Source organism: Castor canadensis, chromosome 8, assembly GCF_047511655.1.
Source record: "Castor canadensis chromosome 8, mCasCan1.hap1v2, whole genome shotgun sequence".
NCBI classification, from domain to species: Eukaryota; Metazoa; Chordata; class Mammalia; order Rodentia; family Castoridae; genus Castor; species Castor canadensis.
In genome coordinates, this window is record NC_133393.1 from 16,741,890 (window position 1) to 16,767,364 (window position 25,475).

General features: G+C 37.7%; 1 protein-coding gene and 1 non-coding gene across 3 annotated transcripts in view; both read left to right on the forward strand.

Moving 5' to 3' along the window:
- Kif6 (kinesin family member 6) overlaps positions 1-25,475 on the forward strand; it is a 359,724-nt gene that overhangs the window by 24,086 nt on the left and 310,163 nt on the right. The gene's annotated exons all lie outside the window — the stretch shown is intronic.
- On the forward strand, positions 9,332-9,434 carry LOC141410663 (small nucleolar RNA U13). The gene has a single exon (XR_012435488.1). It is a non-coding gene; the product is annotated as a small nucleolar RNA U13 (small nucleolar RNA).

The following is a 25,475-nucleotide window of genomic DNA, read 5'->3' on the forward strand; positions in this document are numbered from 1 at the left end:
CAGAAGCCTAGAGTTGGAAGGGACTTCAAGGGCCGTAGTCTTGAAGTAGGGTCAGTATAGTTCACCAAAATGGTCAGAAGATTCCAGGACTTTATTGAGAAAGATTATCAGAAAGAAGCTCTTCCCCTTTGCCTTCTCTTCTCTTAGCCTCTTCCTTTCCTCTTCAAAGTATTTCTCTTTCCTAACCTTTACCACAAGTGCTTTGTCTCAGCTCAATTATCTCTTCCCAAGTGCTTCTCCTAATTCACTTCCAACTAGGGTTGCCAGATTTAGTAAGTGAAAATACAGGACGTTCTGTTAAATTTGAATTTCAGATAAACATGACTGAATTTGTAGTATAAATACATTGCAAATGCCACATGGGTCATACTATACTAAAAATTATTTGTTGTTTATCTGAAATTCAAACTTAAATGGGCATCCTGTGTTTTTTCTGGCAACCCTATTCCCAGCGTCTGTCTCTATGATCTTGTCTGTATATTTTCTCTGCTGAAGTTCACATCTCCATCAGTGGATTGAGCCATAGCTGCATTTTCTTTGCCTGTGGCATTCCCATCTGGATTGTGTTCTGTTTTCCCCTTGATATCTCTGCCTAACTGCAGACCCTGTCTGCTACTCCCCATCTCTCCTGTTAGTGGCATGGCCATGCTTAGGCTTAACAATTTGAGCCCTCCTTTACTCTTATCCTCTGCATCTAGTCAATAACATTTCCTGGTCATTGTTTTGTTTTGTTTTGTTTTGCGGTACTGGGGCCACTCCACCAGCCCATTTTTTTGAAGGGTTTTTTCGAGATAGGGTCTTGCAAATTATTTGTCTGGGCTGGTTTCAAACCACAATCCTCCTGATCTCTGCCTCCTGAGTAGCTAGGATTACAGGCGTGAGCCACTGACACCCAGCTTCCTGGTTATTCTTCCTTCTCAGTTCATTTTTCCCTCCCTTCCTTCTCCTCTTTCCTCTCCCTGCCTAGTCCCCATACTGCCCTCATTCAGTGCCTTACCTACCATGTTCCCTGCCTATCCTGCTGGTCTCCTGCTCTGGGCTCTCCCACCAGGTCATTTTGCACTGCCTGCTAAGCATTCTATATCATTGCACCAGTTTTGTTCCTTCCCAGTGGAAAGTCTTCAGTGACCTCCTGCCATCTACAAAATGAAGTACAAGCCCTTCATTCAAGGGCTCCTCTCACAGCCTTCTAGCATTGGCCCTGCCTGTTTCTCTGGTGTCATGCACATCGCTTCACATCAGCACTCATTCCTCTCAGGTTCACTCTTTCTCTGTGAACAATATCAGCAGTCCCTTAGAGATGTTTTAAATTATGTAGTTGTTCGGCATACATATTATAAGGAAGTATTATCTTAGTTTTTCACTATATTAATAAATGTACATTATAAAGTTTATCCTAATAAAAATTTAGTAATATTCTAATTATATAAATACAAAGTGCTTTGACTTTTCCCCATTTAACAAATAACACACTTTCTTGCATTTTGAATTAAGTAATTAAAATGTTTAACAAAATTCAAAATGGCACCTTACATTATGTTTGGATTTGTGAACAAACATACACTGAAATGTATATTACTAATCAACTATGTGGCAGTAGCATTTTATGACCTAATGTTTGTAAATTCTTGATTTTTCACTTAGAAATTAGCTAATAGACTTTCATACCTTTTACATCATATTTCTTAGTTTTAGATTATTATATCTAAGTGATATATTTCTACAGTGAATATATTTCAGAATTACACAGTATTTATTCACAATAAATAGGAAGTCAGATTGTATATGGTCCTCCACTTCCTCCTCATGATTCTGCATTTGTTTTATTATAGAAGCCCACAGCTTGAGGGAGTACGTCTCAGCAGTGTACCTTAACACTTCTTTTATGGGTTTGGCTTGGATACAAAGTGTTTTAGCAGCTTCTTGAGAAATCTGAGAAAGGCTAACACTGTTTCCTATAACACTTCTTTTCTTGTTCTTTTCTCCTGTGCACTAGTAAATTGAATAAAACAATGAGTTCCTAGTCCTGGTGTAGATCTATCAAAAGAAAGGTTGGGTTATACTAATTGTGAACTTCTGTCTAGCTGAGTTCATCTTTATAATCGGTACTGGTCCTTGTAACATAATTAGTTACAGTGATGTATATTTGCCCAAGTTAAAGTCATCAGATGGTTTCAGTACAGCTAGTGCTAGAGCTCGGTCTCTTCATTTGCATCCGCAGAAATTCTGTCTTCCATTTTCCATCTCCTTTCTGTCCTAACTGGTCTCTAGACCTGTTCCCTGACCAGCTCCCTGACCTCTGGCTTCCCACAGATTCACTCAATGGAAGACCCCAGCAGGAGATGGCAGAGGTGGAGCTTTCTCCCTGTGAGGTCTCTGTAGTTAGCTGTTTTCTTTAGACTCCAAATCTTTTTCCTTTTCAAGGTAGATTACTCTACAAATTTCTTCTGGATTCCAATAGGCTTTCATTTCCCTATACGTTTAGACCTAGTTGTGGCAAAGAGTCATTACTGACAGCCCCAGGTCCCAGCACTATTTTTTATGGTTCCTGGTGTGTGTGTGTCTTTGTAAAAAGGCCCTCCATGAGTGGAGTGTTTGTCTCCTGTTGGGACCCTTTGGAGTTACTTGGAGAAACTAATTCCATCCTTGGACTAGAAATAGTATTCTCATTCTATGAAAGAAGAAAGTAAAGCCCAGCAACCTTAAGTGGCCTGCAAACTTAAGGTCGCATGCCTAACATGGTAGAGCCAGGATTCAAGCCCAAAATGCTGGCTTCAGTCTACATGATCTGACCATCATACTATTCTGTAATATGATAATATGAGTAATGAAATGAATTCAGTATTGCTTTGGGAGTATTTACACTAAAAAGACACATTTAAAGTAATCATGTTGATGACAGATAAGAATTGATCAACCAAATTATTACTCTTCCTCACCTAGCACTTTCATCTGCATACTTCAAAAAGATGTTGATTTTTTATTACCCAGGAAACAATGAAAGAATGATATTCTTTGATGTTAAGGAATAAGAAGTTCAAATTTTACTTATTACTCTCAGCCTTTATTGAAGAACAATTCTTTGCTATAAACATTCTCTGAAGTTCAAATTTAGCTTCTTCCTTGTTTTAAGAGCCTGGCATTAAGAGTTAGTATTCATTTCTCACAATGGCCTAGTTTTTACATAATTTTGGTCTTGTCCACTTATTTCCAAAACTGATGCAGTCATCATTACAGTGTGTACTGGGAGATGTGTCTTCTTCTTCTACCCTGCCCCCTACATTCACCAGTCATTATTCATTGTTCATTGTCCTCCATATTCATCTGTGGCATAACCTGTTGCATTCTCCATCCTTTTGGGCCTGTATTTTGGCGCTGCTGCTGAATGCAGCTGCGTTGTGTTGATTCTGGACTCTCAATACCCATGGTGGCTATACTATGTTGCTCCTGGAAGGTTTATTTGGTAGTTGATATTTTTTCCCAACACAGCAGTTTCCTAAAGTATAGCTTTATTTCTTCATGCTAAAATACTGAAAATAAAGAAACAGCCCTGTTACAGTTTCTTTGAGATCTCTTGATCATGAAAATGCCATAGAATGATAGCCCATAATTATACTGGATTCAGGTATACATTAGCTTTAAAAAAACAGGTGATTTTTAGGAGCTCAAAGAAGAAAAACATACATTTATGACTCAGGTGTTTTGGTTAAGAATAGTACATTTGAATGAGTAGCTGTTTATAGTTTGGGTTTTGGGTGGTTATTCTGTAGTGAAGGTCCTGTTCTTGACAAATTTGCTTCCTAGTCATTTTTTCTAACGTGGGCGGTTGGGTTATGGTAGAAAGCCAGAGTTTCTTTGCAGTTTACTCCTCTTGTCTGGAATCCCTTTTGAATTACTGTGGACTAAAACTGTCAAACTAAGACATTTAACCAGAAATTCAAATCTGTGAGCATAAGAAATCATTTATATTTTCTCAAACTATTTACCTTGGTGTTGAATTTAAGATTTATTCTGAAATAAGCTGCAGTTTTAAGACTGTAAGAGAAAGCTGCTTATTAAAAACTTTCAGTTCTACCATGTGACCTGTATGATTAGCATCTTGTCCATCAAGTGTTTTTTCATGAAGATAATATATTTTAAGCTCCTTCTCAAGGGATTGCTCAAATAAAATGGGAAATTCTGGCTGCATCTACTTTTCAAGGCAAATTGCCAAAGGAAAATAAAATCAATAATTTGGTATCTTTTGTTTTCAAAAATTACTATTTTATATTCTTTGACATCCAGACACACCTGTTAATCTGAACTCCTGACAAAATATTATTTATTTCATTGTCCTGGCAAAGATTTAAGAATAAGATATCATGTTGAATTATTTTGTTTATTTTTTATCAAAAGGCTCTTTCATCTGCTATCCAAATAAGAAGAGATATTTAAGTGGTGTAGAGATGTTTTATAATCTAACCCTCGTTAAAAGAAAAAATTTAACAATAGTGCTTAAATCAATTAAAATAAAAAGATTTATGCAGATTTCATATTTCATTTATTAAAAATTTTTAAATCTGTGAGTTTAATTTGCAACAAAGAGTATGTATGGCAGTTGTCCAAATAGAGAAGATGAAGGAGCATCACCATTCAGCTACTGTAGTCCTCATCAGCTCGACATGCTGGCAAGTGTTGCGCCCTATGTGGTCAAGAAATGTTTTTAATCTCTCCATCTCTTTCCCTGAAATATAGTGAGTAAAAGTTCTCTGGTTATCCCTGATCACCCACCTATTCTGTGTCTACATCTGGACTGCTAAATATTTCTGGAGGAAAACATTACCTGTGCTGACTGAACTCACTATAAACTGTAAGTCCCACAGATCTCATTGGGCATCAGTACAGCCATACAGCCTGCATGTGCCTCTCTGGTATGTCCACTTTCTCACTCTCAGAGACGAACTGTTTCCCTGTTTAATTCTTCTCAGGCCTTTCACATTTTCTTCCCTTTTACTCAGCTGCCTCTGGGTAAATAGACCCAGTCAATAAAAGCCTGGGCCCACCCCAAAGCTGCCACTGAATCTGTTCCTGGTTCCTTGGTTTCCTTCCCATCTCAGTGGGCAGAGCTCTCCTGTCTGCTGTCTGTACCAAAGGTCAGCTCTCCATTCATTTATTGGAAAGACCTTCTTGACTAGCCTTTCCCAAAAATTTCACTTTCAATTTCCCCAAACTTAGAGGATCATTCTCATCAGCATATTCAAATATCTCCTATCTTAAAAAAATATTTTAAAATGCCCTTTATTTACTCACATGCCTTCCAGCTATTTGCATTTATATGTTCACCTTTTTCCAGAAAAGCTACCTGAAAAGAGTTATCCTCCTGTCTACACCTCACTTCCCATTCATTTCTTCACCCTTTCCAGTTGGCTTTTTATCCTATCTGCCCTCCTGAGACTTGTCAAGGTCACTAATGACCTTGTCAAGGTCACTAATGACTTCCGTATTGTCAAAAACGATGGTCGTGTGCTTGTTCTTGTCTCACTTGATCTTTAAGAAGTCAAGGCTAATGTCTTCTTCCTCTTTTAAACTCTGCTCTTGGTTTTCTTAACTTCACAATGTGGTGGTTATGGAGATGTCCCGAGAAGACCTCTTTTGATGAGAATCTGCTACAGGGCCAAAGCTGACTGATGGCCTTCAGGTACCAAGTCCTTAGATCTAACGTACTAGGCACACAATCCAGGATTCCTTGAATACAGACAAACCCATGGGTACACACCCATTCAAGGACTGAGCATAATGGAGCCACTAGACCTGGGACATACTTTCAATACATGAGATTTCTCCAATGGGCAATGTTGGATGACAACTCCCCTTTGGCCAGGTCAGGTGTTTCTGAGAACTGAGCTATGAGCTGGGGCTCTTATGTTTCAATCTTCCCATCCTGTCCGCATTCACAGGTATCAGATGTGCATCAGATCTGAAGCTCTCTTCAACCTACTTCTGCTCCCTCCTCCTCACTGCACATTTTGTACATGTTGGTGTCAACTTCCTTGAGGACCCAAACTGACTCACAGTCCTATTTCCTTACTCACTTTGTTCTTCCTCCATCTTGCGCTGATAGTTCCATCCCTTTTGACCTCACTCTGTCCTGTCTCATGACTTTGAAAAGATCTTTGTGCCATTGACTCTCTTATCTGTGTCTCTAGCTCTGATCTATCCCCAGAACTCTAGACTTCCCTATCTAATCACATTCTTGACATCTCCACTTGGATATTTATGGTAATCTAAAGGGTAAGGTATTTTTAAGGAAGACTTGATCTTCCCTATTTATATCTGTCCTCCTTCAATTGTCTTTATGGGAATAAATTTCTCTAGTCATTCCGGATTGCTTGATTTTCTCATCTTCCATCATAAGTTCTGTCCACTGAACTCTAAAGTATCTCTCAGACAGATCCGTTTTCCTCCAACTTTACTATTGCCACCATAGTCAGTGTTATAGCTACTCTCCCAGCCATCATTCTCTTGACCACTTATATTCCATTCACTATTCAGTAGCCAAAATGAGTTTTTAAGAATGCACATCTGATCCAATCTTTGCCCCCTTTAAAGTATACAAAGATTCTATGCCAAACTTAAATAAATAAAACACAGGCTCCTACCTTGCTTAAAATACTCTAGTCTCTATTAATTCCTCAGACCTACTTCTTCTTCCTCCCTTTTGTTACAGCCATGGTGGCTTTCTTTCAGTTCTTGGGATAAACCAAGATTGTTCTTGGGCCTATTATTTCATTCCTAGGTGTTCTTCCTCCTTGTTACTTGGATTTCAGCTGAAATGTTACTCCTTAAAGAGGCCTTCTCTGACCTGATGTAAGTAATTAGAAAGAATCTGGTCATGTTAAAGCAGTTGTCATTTTTACACTTTCTTTATAATACTTGCACTTTCTGGTTTTTTCATGGTCTTTTGGAGACAGAGTCTTGTTATGTAGCTCAGGTTGGCCTCGAACTCATGATCCTCCTAAGTGCTAGGATTACAGGAATGTACCACTAAGCCTGGCTCTCCGATCTGTTTCTTATATACTTATTGTCTGTCTCCCCAACTGAAACAAACCTCATGAGAACAGGTTCCTTTTCTCACTTGCTACTGCCACATTTTTAGCACTAGACCAATGCCTCATATGTAGAAAGCATTCCCAGATATCTAGAATGAGTGAATTGACAGAATCCAGTATTTCAGCTCTATGAACAGTTTTTTCTTTAGAAGACAAAAGTAGTGAAATTTCCAAACTCTTACAATTCTAAACTTTTATCTCTTCTGACATTCATCATTCCTTAAGATGTACTTTTGCTCAAATTTATACATGCCAGTGCAGTTAAAATCCTATGTTAGTGAATTCCATGGGGAATTTTGTTGGCTTTGTGATGGTAGAATCTGTCATAGTGCCAGAAATTGCATTTCCATTCTGCAGAACCTGGGCATGGAGCAGCCAGTTGTCCATTTCTCTGTGAAACTGGAAAGGGAGAAGATCTGATGCTGAAATGAGGAATAAGACCTAGGGAGCTTTCTGCCCCCTTCTCAAGGCTCCTGGCATTTTATGTAGAATGTTAGCTTTGGGTTATTTGTTTGTTGTGGGCTGAATACTTTGAGTATTGGAAGAAGATATAGTTGAAAAAGAGAAAAAAATTATAGAGCAGTTATTAGTTGGTGGCAAGAAAAGCTTCTTGAATTATGGTTATCAAAGCACATTGTACACATATGAGAATGTCACAATGAGATCCATTGTTTTGTACAATTAGTATATGTCAACAAAAAATAACCTAATAATCTGTGTTCTCCCCTGCTTTTGGTAGCATAAACAAGTGCATTATTAGGTACTGTTTTCACATGTGGAATGTACATGAATGGGGATAGAAAATGAAACAAAATACACCAGCTTCTATTATGAAGAACTTGGTGCTGACAATTTGTTGTAATCAGAGTATTTTTGCTTATTTTTGCTTTTGAGTATTCTGAAATGTGGAAACATTTTATGTTATGAAAACCTATCTCTCATTGTAGTGACAGTTGTGATCATATTGGATCATCAAATTTTTATTTTGATGACGCAAATGTTACAGTGTGGACATGTCTTGAGTTACTTTGAAAAGTCACAAGAACTTCTTGTTCTGTCAGGTAACAGAATCTTTACCTCTCCTCTCTCATGTGCCCATAATACTTGAGGCATGACGGCCCTTATCTTGTCATAATTATATGTATTTGTCTGTGTTTTTTACAGTGAACACACTAAGGACAAGGGTTGTGTTTTATTCTCTTTTGCCTTCCCCACCTGTAATCTCCCTTCCACTCCCTATCTTACCTAATGTCAAAAAGGATTTTAAATACATGTTTGTGGAATGTCATTGCCTAGCTCTATAGCTTCCTTAGCCTATTGTGTTACTTATGTCATTCACTGCATTTATCCTGCCCTTGTTGGCAAAGCTGCTTGCTTAATCACCACCTATTTCTAGTCTTTGTCAAGCTGCCAGAGTAGGGTGAGAGATTTGCTTATCCTCTGGCTTCTATTGTATTCTGTGTATTTCACTTCTTAGATTGCAGTCTTCATTGACAAGCCCATCTTGTCTTTCTCCACCAATAAACACAATCTGTCCCTTCACTCGTATGTTTCAGTGGATTTTGTATTGATGTTGTCTTATTTCTCTTCCTAAACTATATGTTGTTTGATACCCAATATAAACTAGTCAGCACACATTCACTGAAAGCCAGCCCTATGATACATAGGTACAGTGGGAACTACTGACAAATATTAAAATGTCATGTCTTCTCTTAAGAAGCCAATAGTTGGACTGGTGGAGTGGCTCAAGCATTAGAGCACCTGCCTAACAAATGTGAGGCTCTGAGTTCAAACCCCAGTATGGCCAAAAAAAAAAAAAGATTGCTGGGAAAAATTTAAAACTAACTGTATTTGCTTTATTTGAGATGCCAGAATTTTTAAGATACATCATTAAGTTATTAATATTCTCCATGTTAAGAAATGAGTTTCCATCCAAGATATGAAACCTCCTTTGTGATAGCTATGCATTGATTATAAGACTGATCTCTCAAATTCAGAAACATGGACATTCTGGATAGCATTCCAGGCAGGTGGAATGTTATGTGCATAAGCTCTAGGGAATTTAAGAAAAAGTCAAAGGTTCTAAAAGTTCATTGGACAGATGCCTCTGCTATTACCTCATTTCCCATTCTCCTTGCTCTGTCCACCATTGCCATTGCTAGCCACCCCCGCCCCCTGCTGGTTGGGTAAGCATTGGTGAACATCATACCTCCCTAATACTTCCCTTAAAAATTATCAAAGGTATCCTTTCTTGTTCATAAGTATGATTATTGGATGTTCACACCTTTGCGTGACATATGCGTCCCTCAAACCTTGTTATGATATGGGCACATTACCCTTCAGATGTGAACTTAGAAAAAAAGTGATCAAAGGGAAACAGGACTCTCTAAAAAGGGACACTAAGATATCAAATTTACAAATGCAAACTTTTACATCAGTACATACAGCACTGTTTTCCACACAAGTAGGTATAGTGTGTACCAATTAAATAGTGGCTCCTTTTTGTTCTTATCTGTTTTCATAACAGTAGAGTTATAATTGTATATGCAAAGTAATGCTTGGGCCAAATCTGTCTTCACAAAGATGTTAGTGCTAAATTTAGCCCATTATATTATTTCAACACAGGCTTCACTATTTATTTTTCCTCTTAGAATGCTGTGTCATTTGTTTGTTGAACATCAGTACACAAATTCTCTTTTTGTCCCCAATGGTGAATGTCTGGGAGGAAATACTGCTGCCTAGCACAGGGTACAGGGACCTTGTATGATTTATTTCTTCAATAATTTTATTCTATGGTCGATTCCAAAATGTTATAGAAACTTAAATCATTTTAAGATAATTCTTTCAAAATCTAACCTTTTGCTCATCTTTCAAACTTAACAGTGTCCTGACATGTCTGAGGTTTAGGAAAATGTGGCCCAAGTTGAAGCGGGGGTCTAATATAGTTCTTTGTTGCTGAGTGAAGCTCAGTGGTTTTGGCTCATGGGAATTTGTGCAAAATTGTTGGTTTGTTTGATTTGGTTCTGTTTGGAGTACACCCATGAAGTTTTCTTTGGGTTTAGCTTGGTGATCCCCACCCCACCCCAAACTCAAAGTGGAACACAGTGGGAACGTTGAGGTTTATACCTCAAGCTATAACTCATCTTGGAACTTTACCCAGATTTGAAATAAAGAAAAACCCAGCCCAGATTTTAAATCTTTCAGTGAACTATTTACCGAAACTAGACAATCTCAGAGTTAGTTGGGATCCTAGAGGCCATTTGATCAAGCTCTTTACCTAATACCTAAGTCCAGGGGTCAACTTTAAACTTGTTTAAAGTCCTTCAATACTAATTAACTTCCTAGAAGATTTCATATTTGTCCTTTGGATAGAGCTTATTGACTTTGTGGTTCAAGTTGGCTATATCCATATGAATTGTTTTCTGTTTTATCTATCAAGAACTAAGGGAGATGTGTTAAAACCTCCAGAGATGTGTGTATCTCTACTTGCAATTCTGTCAGCATGTACCATATGTATTTGGAAGTTATGTTATTAGTTTAGAATTATTTTCTCTTCCTGAGACTCTTTCCTTTTATCCTCTAAGATGACTAATTTTATCTCTAACAATTGTTTATATTTTAAACTCTATCTTGAAAAATAGGTCTGCTATTTTTTACCTAAAGCCCATATCCAAAGCGCACAGTGCAGAATATTATATAACAGCACAAAAAAGGCTAGACTAGCCATCAGACATATTGATGCAGTCACAGTGAAATGTGTGGGTATTCACTCTAAGTGGGTTATATAAAAATTTTCCATCTTTTTTACTTTCTAACTTCTCATATTCTTATGTCTCACTCATGGGTTTTTGTAAGTGGCATCTGGATAATTTTTATTTTCTAATTCAAACTTTTAGCTAGTTTGCTGGCTGTCAGTATTTGCAGTTGTTTTTATCATATTTACATTCTATTTATCCTACTTTTTCTATTCCTTTTTTCTTTTTTTCTTAGTGGCCTACCATCTGTTTTTCTGACCAACTTTTCCTTGTTCTCTCTACTGCTTATGTAGAAATTTAATTTTCGCTTTCTTTTCTTTTAGCTGATAATTTAAAATTTTTATGTCAGGTATGGTGGCACACAGTTGTACACCCAGAACTCAAGAGGCTGTGGCAGGAGGACCCCAAGTTCAAGGCCAGTCTGGGCTACAGCATAAGTTCCAGACCTGCTGCGGTTACATAGTAAGACCCTATCCCTAAATAAACTAATTAATTAATTTTTAAAAAGTATAAGCTTGACTTTATAGAGTAAAATCAATATCTGATTTTCTAATCAATGACTAATTTTAATCATTCTCCTATTTTATCTTATTGTTAACTGTTTTAATTCCATCTTGTTTTTGTATGATTCACATTAGTTATTGTTATTTTAAAAATCAGTGCACATTTAGATTTTCTTCATTTTTACAAGTTTCTTTGCTCAATGATGCCTTTTCTCACCTCTCCTTCCTGGTTGCAGTATCCTCTTTCTGGAAGCACATCCCTTAATGGCTATGTCTGAGAGGTTGCATCAGTGCTGAACTCCTGAGTATTGATTTCACTTGATTTACATACTAGCCAAGCATGGAATCTTGGTTGGCAATTATGCTTTCTCATTATCTTGAAGATATCATTCCATTACCTTTTACTTTTTGCTTTTAAGAAAGTCTGCTTTAGTCTAATTGGCCTTTTTCAGACAATGCCTTTTTTTGCATTATTTTTAAGAATTTTACTTTTTATATGTGTTCTTTAGTTTCTCAGTATTGTCTCAGTGTGTATTTATTTTTATCTGTCTCACTAAGAACTCATTGTGCTTCTTAAAGCTGAGGATTTATGTCTGTTATAAATTCTAAAAATCTCTCATTATTTTTTGGTCTTTTTTTTTTTTTGGCAGTACTGGGGTTTGAACTCAGGGCCTCATGCTTGCTAGGCAGGCATTCTACCACTTGAGCCACTCCACCATCCCTTCTCATTATTTTTTAATGTCTCTTCTCCCCTGCTCTCTGTATTGCCTGCTTTTTTTTTTTTTCTGGTAGTACTGGTGTTTGACTCAGGACCTCATGCTGGCTAAGCAGGCACTCTACCACTTGAACCAGTCCACCAACCCTGTAATGCCTACTTCTGTAACCCATATTAAACACACATTTTCCTTTTTATTTAGTACAATCTCAGACTTTAAAAATATTTTCTATCTTTTTATTGGTCTTTGTAGATTTTAGGTAATTTACTTAAATCTTCTACCAAGTCTTTCCTCACCTTTGTCTAATCTTCCTTTCAGTCCTTACATTGAGTTTTTAAATTTTCAGTTTCTGTATCTTCATTTTTAGAAGATCTGCTTGGTCATTTTTCCCTACCCTTGTTTTTCAGTTTTTTTCCTATTTTATATTATTTATTTTGATATTAAATAATTTACAAAACACACATAGTCTCACCTGATAGCTCCTGTAGGCCTGCTTGTTGTGGCTGCTGACTTCTTTAGGGTAGCTGTGTCCTTAGTGGTTTTGTTCTGTGGATTGTGAACTCATCTTCAGTAAACATACATCTATTGGAATCCTATATTGCTGCTTTATAGGTATATCACACAGACGAGATTTTTGCTTTTGTCTGCTGCCCCATGGTTATACTCCTCCTCAAACCACTTTTTAGATTAATTTCAGTGATTGAGATTTTCAGACCAATTGGGTAGTATAAATTTATATCTCAATTATGTACATGGATAAGTCAGTGACCATAAATGCTGAAGAAAGACCTTCTCTTTTCTGACCTACAGTCAAACAACTGTAGTACAATAGATATGGCTGATAGATAGACATGTTGATAGATAGGGCTGGTGGAGTGGCTCAAGTGGCAGAGCGCCTGCCTAGCAAGTGTGATGGCCTGAATTCAAACCCCAGTATTGAAAAACAACAATGAGAAGGAAAAAATGGCGACTGGGACACAGACACAGGCAGTGTGAACTCCATGAATCAGGGACCTTGCTGAGATGCTGGAGACATGCTTGGCTGATGTAAACCACCAGGGAGAACTGAAACTTCAGCACTCTGAACCCCTAGCCTGTGGAAGCCTTCTCCACACCACAATACACTGAAAGACCAGGCAGGCCACCACCCCCATGCAGCCGATGCCCACCCGCCTGCCAGCCCGCCAGCACACTGGCTGTTGGCCCACCCACCTGCCAACCCACTGGCCACCACTGCCTGCCAGCCAGCCTGCTGGCCGCTAGTACCAAACGTGCTTGGGAAACCTTCAGGAGGCCAAACAGAATACTTTCCTGCTGGACCCACACTTGGCAAAAAAAAAAAAAAAGAAGAAGAAACAAAACTCTGAAACCCTGAACCCCCAGGACTCCAGCACACAAGGACTCCAGCACCACCAGATGCCAGCTCCAAACCTGCCTAAGACACACAGACAAACAGGACTGGATGCGAAAGGAGTAACACCAGAACTACTAAGACTGAAATTCTACTGTTCCTGAACCAGGAATTTTTTTTCTCCTTTCTTTAAGTGTTTGTTTGTCTTGTTCACTGTTTGATTGTCCACCATCTCTCCCTGTTGATTTCTTTGGTTCTTCTTTTTTTTTTCTTTCTTTTTCTTTTTTCTCTTTCTTTCTTGGTTTTGTTAGTTTTACTATTGTAAGTTAGTTAATACTAAATTACAGATAGACCAGGGACAGAAACAGTACCAAGTGGAATGATGGGAAGACGAAAAAGGGATGGAAACCATTCTTCCCCCAAAAATAAATTAGTACAGGATTCAGAGGGAAATAAAGAAAATGGTTATCCAGATATAGACTCCAACAAAACAAAGATAAACTATACCAAGGAACCCAATGAAGCCCACAAAAACAACCTGAAAGAGAAGAAATCCTGCAAGTAGTCAATGAGAATTTCATAGAGATTTACCAGACATGGTCTACCAAAACGTACAGGAGGCACTCAAGAAATTCCAAGCCAACAAAAATAAAGAATATGAGAAAACAAAAAACAAATAAATGAACTCATAGGAGCCCTAAATAAACACCAAAGTGAATCAGAGAACACCATAAATAGAGAGATTAATGAATTAAGGGTGAAAATTGACAATATTAAAGAGGACGTGATCCATGATATGGAAAACCTCAGAAAAAAGAATGAAACAGAAATACAAAACAAAATGGGAGGCCACTCTAGCAGATTAGAACAAGCAAAAGACAGAATCTCAGAACTTGAAGATGAAATGAAAATTAAAGGAAAAACTGAAGAACTATTAGTCAGACTCAAGACCTGTGAAAAGAATATGCAAGAACTCACCAACACTATCAAAAGACCAAATGTGAGAATCATGGGTATTGAAGAGCGAGAAGAGATACAAGCAACAGTGATTCTTAATATATTCAATAAAATAACAACAGAAAATTTCCCAAATCTAGAGAAAACTATGCCCATTCAGGTACAGGAAGCCTCCAGGACACCAAACAGACTTGACCAAAGTAGAACTACCCCATGACATATTATCGTTAAAACAACAAGCACAGAGAATAGAGAAAGAATATTGAAGGCTATAAGAGAGAAAAAACAAATAACATAGAAAGGTAAACCCATCAAAATCACGGCAGATTTCTCAACGGAAACCTTAAAAGCAAGAAGAGCATGGAGTGGGGTCTTCCAGGCACTGAATGAAAATAACTTCAACCCTAGGAAACTCTACCCAGCAAAACTATCATTCAAAATAGATGGAACAATAAAAGTCTTCCATGATAAGCAGAAACTAAAACAATATATGACCACCAGGCCACCACTTCAAAAGATTCTTCAAGGAATTCTGCACACAGAAAGTGAAAGCAAACAAAACCATGAGAGTGCAGGCAATACAAAGCACAGGAGAAGAAAAGGCAAGAAAGTAGAGTAACATTGATTCAGCTGCACACAATCAAATCCTTAAACAACAAAGACAACTAAATGACAGGAATCACCACATACCTATCAATGCTAACACTGAATGTTAACAGACATAACTCCCCCATCAAAAGACACCATTTGGCAAACTGGATTAAAAAGGAAGATCCAACAATCTTCTCCCTACAGGAAACCCATCTCATCGACAGAAACAAGCACTGGCTGAGGGTGAAAGGCTGGAAGATTTACCAAGCCAATGGCCCCTAAAAACAGGCAGGAGTTGCAATACTTATCTCGGACAAAGTAGACTTCAAACTTACGTTGATCAAACGAGATAAAGAAGGACACTCCATACTAATAAAGTGGGAAATACACCAAAAGGAAATAACAATTATCAACCTATATACACCCAATTTCAATGCACCCAATGTCATCAGACATACTCTGAAGAACCTAAAAGCATATATAGACTCCAACACAGTGGTAGTGGGAGACTTTAACACCCCCCATCACCAACAGATAAGTCATCCAAACAAAAAATCAATAAAGAAATTCTAGAACTAAATCACACCATAGATCAAATGGACCTAGCTTATGTCTACAGAATATTTCATCCAACTTCTGCACAATATATATTCTTCTCAGCAGATCACAGAACCTAATCCAAAATTGATCATATCTTAGGGCACAAAGCAAGCCTCAGCAAATATAAGAAAATAGAAATAATCCCATGCATTCTATCTTATCACAATTCATTATAACTAGGAATCAACAACAAAAACAACAGTAAAAATCATGCAAACAATTGGAAGCTGAACAACACATTGCTTAATGATCAATGGGTCATTGATGAAATGAAAGAGGAAATTAAAAGTTTCCTGGAAGTTAATGAAAATGAAAACATGCCCTACCAGAACCTATGGGACACAGCAAAGGCAGTCCTAAGAGGAAAGTTTATAGCTATGAGTGCATATATTAAAAGGTCAGAAAGATCTCAAATCAATGACCTAATGATACATCTCAAACTCCTACAAAAACAAGAACAAGCAAATCCCTAAGCAAGCAGAAGGAGAGAAATAATAAAAATAAGGGCTGAAATCAATGAAATAGAAACAAACAAACAAAAAAAAAAACAAAGAATCAATGAAACAAAAAGCTGGTTCTTTGAAAAAATAAATAAGATTGACAGACCTCTGGCAAACCTGACTAAAATGAGGAGAGAAAAAAACCCAAATCAGTAAAATCAGAAATGCAAAAGGGGAGATAACAACAAACACCATGGAAATCCAGGAAATCATCAGAGACTACTTTGAGAGCCTATATTCTAATAAATTTGAAAATCTTGAAGAAATGGACAGATTTCTAGATACTATGACCATCCAAAATTGAACCAAGAGGATATTAATCACCTGAATAGATCTATAATACAAAATGAAATTAAAACAGCAATAGAGAGTCTCCCAAAAAAGAAAAGCCCAGGACCTGATGGATTCTGTGCTGAATTCTATCAGACATTTAAAGAAGAACTAATACCAACTCTCCTTAAACTGTTCCATGAAACAGAAAGGGAACTAACTGCCTAACTCATTTTATGAATCCAATATTACTCTCATCCCAAAACCAGACAAAGACAGCTCCAAAAAGGAGAACTATTGCCAGTTTCCTTAATGAACATCAATGCAAAAATCCTCAATAAAATAATGGCAAACTGAATCCAACAACACATCAGAAAGATCTTCCACCATGACCAAGTCGGCTTCATGCCAGGGATGCAGGGGTGGTTCAACATACACAAATCTATAAATGTAATACATCACATTAATAGAAGCAAAGACAAAAACCACTTGATCATCTCAATAGATGTAGAAAAAGCCTTCAACAAGATTCAACACCACTTCATGATAAAAGCTCTAAGAAAAGTAGGAGTAGAAGGAAAGTACCTCAACATTTATAAAAGCTATATATGACAAATCTACAGCCAACATCTTACTTAATGGTGAAAAACTGAAACCGTTTCCTCTAAAATCAGGAATGAGACAAGGGTGCCCACTATCCCCACTCCTATTCAACATAGTCCTATCATTCCTAGCCAGAGCAATTAGGCCAGAAGAAGGAATAAAAGGAATACAAATAGGTAAAGAAACTGTCAAAATATCCCTATTTGCAGATGATATGATCCTATACCTTAAAGACCCAAAAAGCTCTACCCCAAAACTCCTAGACACCATTAACAGCTGCAGCAAGGTGGCAGGATACAAAATCAACTTACAAAACTCATTAGCTTTTCTATACACCAATAATGAACAAACTTAGAAAGAATATATGGAAACAATTCCATTTACCATAGCCTCAAAAAAAAAAATCAAATACCTAGGAGTAAACTTAACAAAGGATATAAATGACCCTACAAGGAGAACTACAAACACCTGAAGAAAGAGATCTCCCATGCTCATGGATTGGTAGAATCAACATAGTAAAAATGGCTATACTACCAAATGCAGTCTACACATTTAATGCAATTCCCAGTGACTTTCATCACAGAGATTGAAAAACCTACCTTAAAGTTCATTTGGAAACACAAGAGACAGCGAGTAGCCAAGGCAATACTCAGCAAAAAGAGCAATGCTGGAGGTATCACAATACCCGACTTCAAACTATATTACAAAGCAATAGCAATAAAAACAGCATGGTACTAGCACAAAAACAGACATGAAGACCAGTGGAACAGAATAGAGGACCTAGACATGAATCCACACAACTATGCCCATCTTATTTTTGACAAAGGTGCTAAAAATATGTGGTGGAGAAAAGACAACCTCTTCAACAAATGTTGTTGGGAAAAATGGTTAACCATCTGCAAAAAATTGAAACTAGATCCATGTTTATCACCCTGTACTAATATCAACTCAAAATGGATCAAGGATCTTAATATCAACCTGAAACTAAAGTTGGTACAGGAAACACTCTGGAATTAATAGGTATAGGTAAGAACTTCCTCAATAGAACCCCAGCAGCTCAGCAACTATGAGAAAGTATAGACAAATGGGACTTCATAAAACTTAAAAACTTCTGCACAACAAAAGAAATCTTCTCTAAACTGAAGAGACCACCCACAGAGTGGGAGAAAATATTTGCCAGCTACACATCAGACAAAGGACTGATAACCAGAATATTTAGGAAACTCAAAAAACTAAACTCTCCCAAAATAAATGAACCAATAAAGAAATGGGCAACTGAAATAAACAAAACTTTCTCAAAAGAAGAAATTCATATGGCCAAAAAAACATATGAAAAAATGCTCGCCATCTCTAGCCATAAAGGAAATGCAAATCAAAACCACACTAAGATTCCACCTCACCCCTGTTACAATAGCCATCATCAAAAACACCACCAACATCAGGTGTTGTGAGGATGTGGGGAAAAAGGAATCCTCACACACTTCTGGTGGGAATGCAAACTAGTACAACTACTCTGGAAAAAAATTTGGAGGCTTCTTAAAAATCTAAACATAGATCTACCATATGATCCAGCAATACCACTCCTGGGGATGTACCCAAAAGACTGTGACACAGGTTACTCCAGAGGCACCTGCACACCCATGTTTATTGCGGCACTATTCACAATAGTCAAGTTATGGAAATGGCCAAGACACCACACTACTGATGAATGGATTAAGAAAATGTGGTATTTATACACAATGGAATTCTACTCAGTCATAAAGAAGAATGAAATCTTATCATTTGCAGGTAAATGGATGGAATTGGAGAACATCATCCTGAGTGAGGTTAGTCAGGCTCAGAAGACCAAAAATCGTATGTTCTCCCTCATATGCAGACTTTAGATCAAGGGCAAATGCAGCAATGTGGTTGGACTTGGATCACATGACAAGGGGAGAGCATATATGGGAGGTATAGGGATAGGTAGTAAACCCAAAACATGAAAGTGTTTGATGTCCCCACTCCAGAGGAACTAATACAGAAACCTTAAAGGACAGTGGTCTACACAAGAAGGGGATCAGGAACCAGTGGAAAGATCAATTAGAGATGAATCAACTTGGTTCATAACACATTTGTACATAAAATCAATGCTAGGAATCTCTCTGTATAGCTATCCTTAATTCAACTAGCAAAAACGCTTTGTCTTCCTTATTGTGCTTATGTCTTCTCTTCAACAAAATTAGAGATAAGGGCAGAACAGGTTCTGCCTGGGAAGTGAGGCAGGGTGGGGGGAGAGGGTGAGGGTGGGGGGCAGGTAGGCGAAATAACCCAAACAATGTATGTACATGTGAATAAATGAATTTAAAAAAAGAAGAAGAAATAGAAGGAAAAAAAAGAAAACAATAACAACAAAAAGAACCTCTGATAATAGATGTGACTTTTTTTCTTGTTCATTATTTTAGTGATGGTCTCAGGTTTATAAAGATATCTCAGTTCCAATTACCCACTTCATGATGCTCTAAGTCCCTGGTTTCTGATTACCAGCATCCTTTCTCTACCCCGCATTCCTGTGTTTGCCTCAGCATTAACTCATGGACTTTTACTTTGTTTTTCATTTACCTCTTTATTTTGGTAACTCGTCTTTTCTTTATACTCTTGCATTATATTTTACTCAGAATCTCTAAATATATTTTAAAGGGAGAGTTTGCAGACGTTTATTTTGGCATCTATAGTAGGAGAATTGCACATCTCATTCATGTTACATCATCTTACTCTGCATTAATGCAATGGGTTTGTTTATTGTTATTGCACCACAGGATTGCCATTTGATTCATGCTGTATTTTGTTGTTGTTAGATTTAGTCTCTCATTCTAGCTTTTTTCTTTTTCTTATTGCTGAACCAGTTATTTAGTATGCTACTTTTAACTCTTAGCTCTGAGTTATTTGTAAGTTTATGTACATACTATCTGGATCTTCCATAATTGTTTGGTAAAAATATTGACTGGGAGTAGTCCAGGTACATAGCCTAGGGACATGCCACTAAAGATCTATCAGTGAACATTGATCAGAACTCTTTGAAACCATTCCAAAGATATCCAACTGTGTTATTCATTTCAGCTTGCTTTCAGCGTTTTGCCCACAGGATTACTCTTAATGAACTTGCTCAGTTCGGTCCAATTCAGTTCAACCAATATTTCTTAAACAAAAACAATGTGTACTCTGTGCACTGCACCAGAGAAGTAAAGAAAAATAAGCCACAGCTTCTTCCTTCATACTTCTCATGGCCTGGTAGAGAAGAAATTCAAGTTAGTAAAATAAATGAATAAATAAAAATTTAAAAGCCAGCCATGTGGTAATCTCAGGTATTTTGTTTGCTAGGGCCAATTTCAACCTGATCTACAGTTTGTGGCATCCATCCTTTTTCTTTTCCTGCTAAGTTATAGACATATCACTGGAGTTTTTGTAATTCGTTTACGGAAAGAGTTTCACAAGGCTAATTTCCATATCTCATCTCTGTATTGCCTGTAGTTAATGTTCTTTTCCTTATTTTATATTCCTAAATTTTCAAACTATCTTTACATCAGTAAAAAGTACTGAAAATACCCATGTGTTACTTTCAGATTTTCTTTTTCTGTTTTACCCTTTGTTCAAAATTTTCCTCAAAATTCCTTCTTTCTTTTCTAAACTTCCTGTTAGCTAAAAAAAAGCAATACCATATAGATGGCCGATATTCACCTTCTTAGGGTTTCCTACTTGTTCCAGAACTTTGTCTCATTTGCTCTTAACTGGTCTCTGAAAATTTGTTAGGCAAACTAGTGGTATAACCATAGTTTATATGGTTATAAACTATATAATTATAATGCTTAATTTAGTTAAGCATTAACTTTTTTTCTAGGCTACAAATTTTGGGCTTGATTTTTAGTTTTATCAATGTATAACCCCAGCTAATATTGGTTAATAAGGAAGTTTTATTAGTATTTCCTCTTCAGCTCATTTCATATCTGTTCCCAATACTTTATTCTTACACTCATTGCCTATTCCATGCCCTTGTCTTTTCACATCCAATAATATGATAACCTCATAAATGCCTTCCATTTCTCCTAATTTTAATCTTAGTGCCATGTTTTTTCAAATTGTGAGTCATGACCTGGTAGGTTCTAAAATAAGTTAATGTGTTCATGCTCATAACTTTTTTGGGCAGTACTGAAGTTTGAACTCAGAGTTTTGTGCTTTCTAGGCAGGCTTTCTATCACTTGAGCTACACTTCCAGTCCATTTTGGTCTGGTTATTTTGGAGATGGGAGAACTGTTTGCACAGGCTGGCCTTGAACCATGATCCTCCCCATCTCAGCCTCTCAAGTATCCAGGACTACAGGTGTGAGCCACTGGCTCCTGGCTGATCATAACTTTTTAGTGATATAAAATCAATACTACTAGAGCCAGTGGCATGTAATAAAGGGAATTTTTTATGACACTTTATCTAGAATTTGAACCTTTTTTTTTTCTCGATTAGACTACTCTATATCACATGAGTTTTGGTAGGGGGTGGGTCTTCCCTTGCATTGTAGAATCTATAAAAAAACAAAAGTCTAAGTCTTGTTTTCCCAGCACCCTTTGCAGCAAGGGTGCTGATTTTTAACCAAGGGTTGCTTAGTTAGATGCTTGGAATGTTGAACTGGGACTGACAGAAGCAGGGAAAGTGACTTCCCAGGCTGTTGGTGAAGGCAGTGACACTTGCAATTGGGTTTCTGGGCAGCAGGGGCCAACACTCCAACAGTAGTGTCTGATGACAGCTTTGGGGTTCCCACCAGAATGGTTCTGAGAATGCTTTGGGTATGATTCTGCTATCTAGCTTCCTTTTGTTCCTGCCTCTTTTCTGAGCCTGATACTTTCAACTTCTTGGAGATTTTTATGATCTTTTTTTTTTTTCCTCAATTAATTTATTTCCTACTTGCTATGTTCACATGTTGAAGCCCTATCCCCTGATACAACTGTCTGGAGATGGGATCTTTAAAAAAGGAATTAAGGTTAAATGAGCTCATAATAATGCAGCCCAAATCAGATAGGTTGGTAGCCTTTTAAGAAGAGAGAGGTTCTCATTCTCTCTCTCTCTCTCTCTCTCTCTCTCTGTCTCTCTCTGTCTCTCTCTGTCTTCCTCTCTCCCTCTCTCCCTTCTATGTGAGGATACATCCGAGAGAAACCATCTGCCAGCCAGGAAGAGAGACCTCACCAGAAACTAACTCCTGCCACACCTAGATTTTGGGCTTTCCAGCCTTCAGATCTGTGAGAAATAAATTGTGGTTGTTTAACCCACCGGGTCTATAGTATTTTATTCTGGCCATCACATCTGACTAATACACTATTTAAGTGAGGCAGAATGGGTCTGTTACTTGTATTTACAGATTTTTAAATTTTCATAGGGCTATAAAGGGCAAATAATATGTGTAATATCTGTCAAGTGGCAAATATTCAACAAATGATGGCTATGTTATTGTTATCACTGTTATTATTAGGGACAAAGGAGGGTGGGGCTTTAGAAAGGCAGAACAAAAGTGTGGGAGCATCAGACTCAGAGTCATGGCACTGAGGAAAGTCAGCTCAAGATGTCTGAGATGAGCTAGGAAGTACAAGGGTGGGGAGTACCTGGAGAATGAGCCAGGCAGGAATGACTTAGGAATGTAGGCCTCTGCTGACCATTAGGGACATAGGCCAGGGCTCCTTTCCCTGCCAGCCCCAGCTCAGTACTCCAACGCCCCGGGTAGAAGGCACCCAGACCCTCTCGTCAGTATCCCCACGGAGATGTCTGGCAAGCTGCTGTTGGATGTTGTCATCCAAGCTTAGAGGAATCTGCCTCCAGGCATTGCAGTCCTTGGTAAAGAACAACAAAAACCAAGTCTGCCTCCATGTAGTATTGAGGCAGCTGAAACCTGGGACTGGGGTTCATTATAAATATTGACCTATGCAGGTCATGCCAAAAAAGCATTTCCTAAGTGAAACATCTACTCATCCCAATTGAAGAAAGTCATTCCTTCTTCCATTCTCTGTCAAACTTTGGCCTGCACCTTGATCAAGGCAAGGCCCTTTGGATTCTTGAGAGTATTGTCATGGAATGAGAACTTTAACTCATTATATGAGCAGAAGCCTGGGGTAGCTTTGTCTACTAAAGGACTCTTTCCTAGTGACTTCCATCAGTCCTGCCTGGGCTGCTCAGAAAGGTCACTTTTAAGAAGGAGAAGCAAACAACATGTGGCTGCTATCACTGGCAACATTTCCACAAGTTTGAGTGGAAACCATCTCAGCCAAAGCCTGCTGGCCCTGGCCCTGGCCCAGCCACAACCCTGCCAGCATCTGCGGGCTCCATACTGTGTCACCCAAACTGCAGCACACCTCATGTTACCCCAGGGAAGACTAGTCATGTGTATCCTATTTTTGGAAACTGTATCTCTTAACATCTTGCTTAAGGGACAAACCTAAGTACCTTGGTATCAAGTATAGAAAAATTTTGAGTTTATTATTGCAATTAAAGGTTTTTAAAGTAGCTGGCTATGAATGAACAGTGCTATTTCTAAAGGAAAACAAACTGAGAATGGACCTGTGTGAGATGTGGAAAATATTTAAAGCCAAGGAAATGATTCACCACCTCAAAGAAGTAGAATGCAGATGAATTATGTAGATGAATTGGTAACTTCTGGGAGCGCCTGTGTCGTGGGCACGTCCACATGTGTGTGTGTTCTGCTAATGCACAGACTGCTAGTGTTAGTATGCAGAGAGAAAGGAATGCCTTTGGATGGTCTTAGCCTTATCCTGTAAGAATCACAGCGATGGGGGAGGTAGGATGACTTGTGAAGTACAGCTTTGTTTCCTTGATGGACACTTTGTAAAGTAATTAAAAAGTGACCTTTGAAACATTTACCTTGGTTTGTTTTGTTATATTTTCTCATTAATTTTTTTCCTGAGATCTGATTTTGCACCTTCTTATAATATTTAAGCAAACATGTTAAGAGAATACATTTTGTCCTTCATTTCATGAAATAAGTAAATGCATTATTTTAAAAGATGAGTTTATTCAAATTCCTTTCTAGACATTAGCTAAAATAAGAATTTTATGGTGTAAAGTCACTCAGTATTTTGTCCTAGCAATAAATGTGTCAATGTTTATGATTTTAAATTTTCTCCAGATAAATTTCATTTTAATAGATTCCCTTTTTCATTACTAAAAAGGGTCTTGAATACTATGTATTCATAGTATTATTATTTTGAAGTTAATATTAGTTATTACTTAAAATATAATGGAGGACAGTTTGAATTGCATTTGTGTTTCTTATTTGAGGGCTTAGGGAAAATTTAACTTAATTGGGAAAGCCTGAACAGAAGCAATCAGAGAAGTTACCATGAGGTAGCTTGGGGTTCTCAGTATAGAAGACTTATGCAGTAATTAAACTTGATCCAAAAAAAGTAGCTATTTGGTGAGGTGGTGAGCTTTCCATCACAGCAAGTATTCAGGCAAGAGCAGAATATATCAGGGGCACTGGAGAGTAGTGGGTTTCTGCCTTTCATGGGGTCAGGTTCAAGACCTGGAGACTTCTGTGAGCTCTTTGGATTCTGCAACTAAAGTTCTGGTTTATCTCAGTTGTGTACTTTTTGTTGGATTGAGTCAGTGTTTGAACCTACCCTATGTTCATTCTGTTTTTGAAAAGAGAACCAGTACAAGAAAATGCTCGTAATTATTTAATACACAAATGAGCACTATTCTAAATTTTTTTCTAATTTCCACATAGGACACAAAGGGTTGATTCATGTTTTGAAAAGCATGCAAAAAGTTCTCAAACTTTTTACTCTCACAATTTAACTCAGGTGAAAAAGAGAAAATAAATTTTAGCTCTTTTTTTTTTGTCTTTCTGATTTCCTGTCCTTTGAGCTGTTGAATCCTGCTCCTAGCTAGCTCATAGTCCTTCTTTATGTATCTAATTCAAACGTGTTTCACGTATTTTTCTGTAAAGTCAACTGTCATGGAAAGCTCTATATTTTGAGTCCAGAGAGTCCAGATTTACTTAAAAAAACCATGAGAAGACCTGTAATGACAGTTCCTTCCACATGAGACCGTCTGTCAGGAGATGCTGGGGGTAAAAAGGGAGTTTAAGAGTTTTCAGTCTCACCAATTACTTATCTGATAAGGGACTAATATGTAGAATCTACAGCCCAAAGAATCAACACCCCAGTGAAGAAATGGGCACATGAGTTAAACAGGGAATTCCCAAAGGAAGAGGTACAAATGGTCAGTAAATACATGAAGAAGTGTTCAACTTCCTAGTTATAAAAGAGATGCAAATCAGAAAAATACTTAGTTTTCATCTCACCCCAGTTAGAATGGCCATAATCAAGAATAATAACAACAAATGCTGGTGAGGATGTGGTGAAACAGGAACCCTTATATACTGCTGGCAGGAATGCAAATTAGTACAACCACTATGGAAAACAGTATGGAGATTCTCAAAAACTAGAGATAGAACTGCCATATGATCCAGTGATACCGCTGCTGGGACTACCCAAAAGAACATAAGAC